At 41.0% G+C, this 7,528-nt stretch overlaps 1 pseudogene; it reads left to right on the plus strand.

Annotated features, from left to right (window-relative positions):
* Positions 1-1,471: 1,471 nt before the first annotated feature.
* On the plus strand, positions 1,472-6,896 carry LOC108695489 (annotated as a pseudogene).
* Positions 6,897-7,528: the final 632 nt, after the last annotated feature.

Genomic DNA, 7,528 nt, shown 5'->3' on the forward strand with positions numbered 1-7,528 from the left:
ATAAAATTCTAAATATTAAAAACAGCTCAATACAGCAAAAGGGTAAAGTAATATTAAGTTCTTATAAAACACAGGATATCAGCCACATGTCCTCACCCCCTAAAACCAGCTGCTTTGCCTTTTGTGATATCTTCACAAAGAGTAGGTAAGAGGCTGGCTTTCAAAGACAGACAAAGCCTGCTTCGTGTAGTGTAACTGGAAGCAATTTTTTTGTTTGTGTTCTATTTTGTTAAGTGTCACCTTCTTGAAAACCCAGTGTACTTGGTTTGTAGAGCTTTGCCATATGTGATGACATTTCATTGTGGGACCTTGTGATTGCCAGCTGCAGTAAAGGAACATTTTATGACCTTCTGTCATGCAAACAGAAACAGTTTACAGACATCTGAATCTCCATATGATATTGCTCATACTGCAAAGATATTATCACTGTTTAGTAAATACTGTTATTGCTTTGTTGAAGCTGGTCAGAACTACCAGAGATGGCCTTCAGCTAGTTTGAGCGTTCCTTTAAGTCATCTATCTAGTTCCCTATAAATATTTGTACCATTTTATGTTGTTCAATAAATTTGGGATACCAACTCTTTTAAGTGGCTCATAAACAGTAAACAGAAACCAGTTTAGAAGATAGAAAAGATATTATGTTGAATGACAAATACACTTAAGAGGATTGTTTTTTAAATAGTTCCTCTGCCAAGGTTAAATGTCTAACGTTCATTTCTACTTGTTACAGGTATACATATAAATGTCTAGCTAAAGTTCAAATGCCTTGAAGGAATAGCAATGCAATTTTTGTTGGGTCCTAAAAGCATGGAAATGGTAACATATACCAAACAAGCGATATATGATGAGTTTACTGAGGATAAGTAGAGTATTCAATTCTACATTCCTCTTTTTCAGTCATATAATCAGATTCATTTTCTGCCTTATTACTTTGAGTAATTTATGTAGTAATGGTTTGTAATTTGTAGTGTACCTTTATATTCGGTACTAATTGGCATAACTACATAAAGTAAAACTAAACCTGTGGCAATGCAGATATATACACACATAAGAAAGTATTACAGATTAGTCACAGGACTAAATATGTAAACATTTCTATCTATCTATCTATCTATCTATCTATCTATCTATCTATCTATCTATCTATCTATCTATCTATTCGATACTCAGTTGCCACCAGGTCTTAATGTGAGAGGAACAAGGAGAAAGTTCTGAGCAAGCAAGGGAACCATACATGCAGGAACGGTGAATAGGAGCTTGATCAAAGAACAGGCTGAGTCAATAACAAATCAGGAAGTACAAAATCGAGAGGTAGGAGCGTGGTCAAGGTCACAGGCCAGGTCGGTACACAATATAGCAGATATAACACAGGACCCGATAGAATGGTCAAGGCACAGGCAAGAGTCACATTGGGCAATGAGTTACTAAGTATGGGGCCTTTAATATTTGAATTTTGCGCCCATGTGCGATGATGTCATGTGCAAAGCGCGTGCGACATTCTATACAGAACGTGGAGGAGCATGCATCAGCACACAGGAAGAAGAAGAACATGGCGGGCATCCTCGCCTTGGGTGCAGTGGGCGTCCCAGTTGCACACCCGATAGATCACCAGGTATTCTTTTCACAGATCCTGTTGTGTACCACTAGAGGGAGCTGCTGGTCAAAATGTTCTTTCAATGCTATGTATTCTCTCTGCTCTGTTTTTCTAGCTTGTTTTTCTCTTTTGTGCTCTATGGTTTGACATACTTCCTTCTTGAATGCATGTACAAAGTTAGCCATGTTGGAGCTCTAACAAACCAGTTGTAAAGCATAACCAGTGAGTCCTGCACAACTTCCACTGTGAACACAACACCTTTTTGTGGCGACGAGGATTACAATTCTGCTGTGTGGGAACCTCTCAGAGGACAAACTACAAATCCACTGTAGAGATGGCTGCCCTGGGACACATTGAGGAATTTGATGTAAGTGACCCTGCTTCTTGTGACTCATATGCAGAGAGACTTTCCTACTTTCTAGAAGCAAACACTATAGATAACCCTGAGCAGAGAAGGGCAGTGCTGCTGACTGTCTGTTGCCCCAAAACATTTGCAGTTATTCGCTTACTCACTGCACCTGCCTCTCCTAAAACAAAGACTTATGAGGATTTGCTAGCAATGCTAAAGGCACATTTTTCTCCAACTCCATCTGTTATACAGAGATTTCACCTTCACAAATGAAATCAAAGATCAGATGAAACAATTTCTACCTATATTGCAGAATTAAGGCACTTAGCAGAGCACTGACAGTTCAGAGGTTCCTAAATGACATGCTGTGAGACCGATTAGTCTGTGGTATACAGAATGAGGCCTTACAGCGCCGGCTTTTAGCTGAGCCTACATTAACCCTTGCAGCTGCGCAGGACAAGGCCTTGGCAGCAGAATCAGCACTTTTACATACTAAGGGAATTCATTCCACCACAACCAGTGTTCACACCATAATCTCCAATCAGGGAGATGACATTCATTTGCTAAACAGCAAACCAAAAGACTATTTTGCAAAAGGTGCATCATCATTTTCACCTTGTATAGGATGTAGTGGTCAGCATAGGCACTCTGCATGTCCTCTTAGGAATGCTACCTGTCATTACTGCAAAAAGACCATGTTATACGTGTTTGCAAAGCAAGGATTAATCAGGAAAAGCCAAATGATTATGCACAGTTTCATAAAAGAAATTCCCAGCAAATAATGGAGCAGCTATGGCAACAGAAGTTAAACAGCTATAGCACATCCAACATGTCAACAGCAAGGGCCCTGAATACTCTGAAATTACTGCTAATGTTTTTATACATGGCCATCGGTGTGAAATGGAGATTGACTCAGGGGCTGCATTTACTATAATAAGTTCAGAATTATTTGCTAAACTGTTCCCGCACAATCCTCCCATATTATCAAACCATGGTTGCACACTCCGTGACTATAATGGACAGTCTGTTGAACTTCTTGGCAGATGTGATGTCAGTGTTCAGTACAACATATTCAGTGGGATGTTACCACTAATAATTGCCAAAGGTACTCAAAAAAGCTTTTTGGGAAGGAACTGGTTTTCTCCATTAGAAATCAGCATCCAAGGTATCCATGTTGTCACTGGGGGATCTCTAAAGAAGGTCTTTGAGGAATTTCCACAGGTTTTTTCAGATGAACTGGGCACTTATAAGGGTCCACCTGTGTCACTTAGATTAGACCCTGCAATTTCACCTATACATATGAAAGCCAGATCTGTTCCATATGCTTTATGTCCAAAAATTGAAGCTGAACGTCTCTCCGCACAAGGGGTCCTTGAGCCAGTAACACACACACAATGGGCAACCCCAATCATGCCAGTTCTTAAGCCTATTGGTGATTTGAGAATCTGTGGAGACTATAAATGCACAGTGAATAAAGCTCTTAAACAACATCCATATGCCGTGCCTGTCGTCAATCAACTATTATCCACACTAGCAGGTGGCAAGGTTTTTTAAAAACTTGACCTTGCTCAGGCATAGCAACAGTTGTTGGTGGATGAAGCTTCTGCAGATGCCCAGACTATTATCACCCATCGGGGTGCATTCAGGGTTAAGGGCCTCCAGTTTGGTTAAGCGCCTCCAGTTTGGAATTTCCACTTCACCAGGGATATTTCAGCACTTTATGGAAACCATGCTATCCAACATTCCTAGTGTTGTACCATATTTTGATGATGTTCTACTAATGGGAGCAACTGAAAGTATATTGTTTGACCGCCTTAGAAAAGTGCTATCTTGTTTTGATTCATCAGGCATTCGAGATTGGAGCTCCCAGTGTAAACTTCTTGGGTTACCGTATAGATGCTTCAGGCATTCGTCCTACGAAAAATAAAGTGAAAGCTATTCATGATGCACCTGAACCAAAATATAAAAAAGAGCTTCAAGCATTCCTTGGATTGCTCAATTTCTACCACAGCTTCCTTGCTCACAAGGCAACGGTGGCAGAGCCTCTTCACCACTTACTTGACAAATGGGCTCCATGGAACTGCACTCCCAAACATTCAGAGGCCTTTCGCAAAGTTAAACAGCTGCTGACATCTGACTCTCTTCTTGTTCATTATGATGAAGATCAGCCATTAATTCTTACTACTGATGCATCTCCTTATGGTGTTGGTGCTGTTCTTAGTCACATCTTCCCAAATGGTAAAGAGGCACCAGTTGCTTACTACTCTAGGACCATAGCATGAGTAGAGAGGGACTATGCACAAATTGATAAAGCAGCATTAGCTGTCATAGCTACCTCTATGGACATGCATTTGAAATCCACATGGACCACAAGCCATTGTTGGGTTTGCTCTCAAAAGATGTTCCTACTCTGAATGTTATGTCACCTCAAATGCTCAGATGGAGTATTATGCTAAGTGCTTATGATTACACCCTTGTTTACAAACCTGGGAAATCAATCTTAAATGCTGATGCTCTGAATCGCTTTCTTGTTCAAATTTCAGACTGCTCACTACCTCCTTTACTTGAAGTACTAATGCTGGAATCTCTACCTGATTCCCCACTGAAAGCTACTGAGATTGCTCATATGACTGCAAAGGATTAGTGATGGGCGAATTTGCGCCGTTTCGCTTCGCCGAAAAATTCGCGAATTTCGCGCGAAATTCGCGAAACGGCGAAAAATTCGCGAAACGGCGCTGGCGTCTCGTTTTTGACCCCGGCGCCCGTTTTTGACGCCGGCGCCCGTTTTTCCGACGCCGGCGCCCGTTTTTGACGCCGTTTTTCGAAAAAAAAATTTGACGCGGGAGTTTCGCGAATTTATTCGCTGGCGGCGAATCGCGCAAATTCGCAGCGAATTCGCGCCTGGCGAATAAATTCGCCCATCACTACAAAGGATCCAATTCTTTCTCGTGTCCTCAAATGGGTGTGGAGGGGATGGCCAAATGAAAAGTTGTTTGAAGAGTTCAGACCATATTCAAGCTGTTAGCATGAACTGTCTGCACATAAAGGGTGTTTATTATGGGGAAGCAGAGTAGTCATCCCTCAAAGAGGGTGCAAAACTGTGCTTGACATGCTTCATGCAGCCCATCCAGGAATTGTGCGCATGAAAGCTCTTGCAAGGAGTTATGTCTGGTGGCCGAGAATTGACACAGATATAGAAGAGGCTGTACATCTGTGTGACACTTGCCAGAACTCTTGTCACAGCCTCCCTGCAGCACCAGTTTAACTTGGGAAATTACAAAAAAGCCTTGGTCTAGACTTCATATTGATTTTGCTAGACCATTCCAGGGGAAGAACTTTCTTGTAGTGGTCGACTCTTTCTCAAAATGGTTAGAGGTAATTCCAGTGTCATCCCAGACATCAGCGGTAACAATTTCAACCCTTCGTTAGTTGTTTGCAACACATGGAATACCAGATGTTATTGTATCGGACAATGGAACTGCTTTTACTTCTGAAGTGTTTAAGACCTTTACGAAAAACAATGTAATTAGGGCAGTAACTATTGCACCATGTCGACCTCAAGGAAATGGACAAGCTGAAAGAATGGTGCAAACCACAAAGGATGCACTTAGAAGGATTACAAATGGGGACTGGTCAACAAGACTTGCACAATTTCTTGCACGCTCTCAGCATGTTACCCCATGTCCAACCACAGGTGTCAGTCCTGCTGAGCTTCTTGTGGGACGGTGCCTTAAAACTTGTCTTGATCGTCTTAATCCAGACCTAACTGAGGAAAACAGCAGCAGAGCCTGGATTCAGCCCTGTCCTCTAAGACTTTGCGTACATTTTCTCCTGATGATCCAGTACATGCCAGGAATTATGGGGCTGGTCCAAAGTGGGTCCCTGCAGTAATAACTGAAGTTACTGGACCCGTGTCATACAAGGTACATTGCGAGAATGGGCAAGATTGGCACCGTCATGTGGATCAGTTGCGGAGGCGTGTTCTGCCAAATGACATTACCTCAATGGACAGCATGGAGTGCCCCACTATGGTTCCCAGGGGCTCACTTCCAGACGAAGTGGTAGCCCCATGCAGCTAAGGAACTAATGAAACCAATACTTCATCAGAGAGTGACTCTGCTCCTATAGAGAACTGTGATAACTCCTTCCAGAATGCCCCTTGTGTTCAGACTTCTGGTTATGAAAGGCCACAGCGCAACAGGGTGCCTCCAAGGTGGATGAACGATTACGTCAGCTAGGGGGGAGGAGTGTTGTGTACCATTAGAGGGAGCTGCTGGTCAAAATGTTCTTTCAGTGCTATTTATCCTCTCTGCTAGTTGATGTGTTTTTCTAGCTTGTTTTTCTCTTTTGTACTCTATGGTTTGACATACTTCTTTCTTGAATGCATGAACAAAGTTAGCCATGTTGGTGCTCTAATAAATCAGTTGTTAAGCATAACCAGTGAGTCCTGCACAACTTCCACTGTGAACACAACAGATTCCCAACCACAGGCTAGTGAATAACATGTTGCTCACAATCCATTGGATGTTGCTCCCAGTGGTCTCAAAGCAGGGGCTTATTTTTAAATGCCTGGTTTGGAGGCAAGTTTTGGTTGCATAAAAAACATATGTACTGCCAAACAGAGATTCCTGTATGCTGGCAGTTCACAATGGGGCTACCAAAAGTCAATCACAGTCCATAATTGGCACCCCCAGGAAGTCATACTTGTGTTGATTTCCAACTTTTTTTTACATTTGAATGTGGCTCACTAGCAAAAAATGTTGGGGATCACTGTACTATAGTATCTAGTGGCAGCAAATGGCATAATGAGTACTCTTATACTGGGTGATGAATAGGCTTCAAACTATATACAGTATATTGCTTTCAAGTTCATGTAATAAATATATTTGTTCCAATTCTCATACAGTTATATATTTCATATAAGTTACAATGTGTGCCCTACTTTTTTGCTAATAAAAATAAGTGCCACACAGCAGAAAAAGTAAAAGTTTGACAGATCTGGAACTTATTATTGATAAAGAGTGTCAACATTTTTCAGCAAAACAGCAGTCGGAGTCAATGGCCCTACTCTTTCAGTTCCAAAATGTCTGTTTATCTAGACTACAAACAATGTCACATTAGGCTAACAAGATTCTTCCCCCTGTTCCAAATGTGGAACAATAAAAATTGTAGTTCCGGATTGGGAAATGAATGAACTGTCCTCCATGAACTTAGAAAAAAAACTATAAATCCTTTATTTAAAAAAAATACCACTTTTTCCAAATACTGCTCTACCTTATTTTATATATTATTATTTAATTTTTTTTACTTTTATTATATTTAACATTATGAACATTATTTATCATAAAAATGTAAATTAGCCTACTACTCTATATTAAGCTAGACATTACTTCTTAAATCATACTTGCATAATGTTGTCCATAAAGGGTTGTTTGCCTTTCCACACCTTTTAGACTGCATTTTCTGCTCCAAAAACCTTTTTAAATAGGAAAATCAAAGAAATGTCTCATGTATTGCACCTGCTTAAGCAGTGGGAGGAAAGCAGCCCAATAGCAGGAAGCAAGTACAGAACGAGGTCTGATTAT

The sequence above is a fragment of the Xenopus laevis genome, chromosome 1L (genome assembly GCF_017654675.1).
Source record: "Xenopus laevis strain J_2021 chromosome 1L, Xenopus_laevis_v10.1, whole genome shotgun sequence".
Classification (NCBI taxonomy): Eukaryota; Metazoa; Chordata; class Amphibia; order Anura; family Pipidae; genus Xenopus; species Xenopus laevis.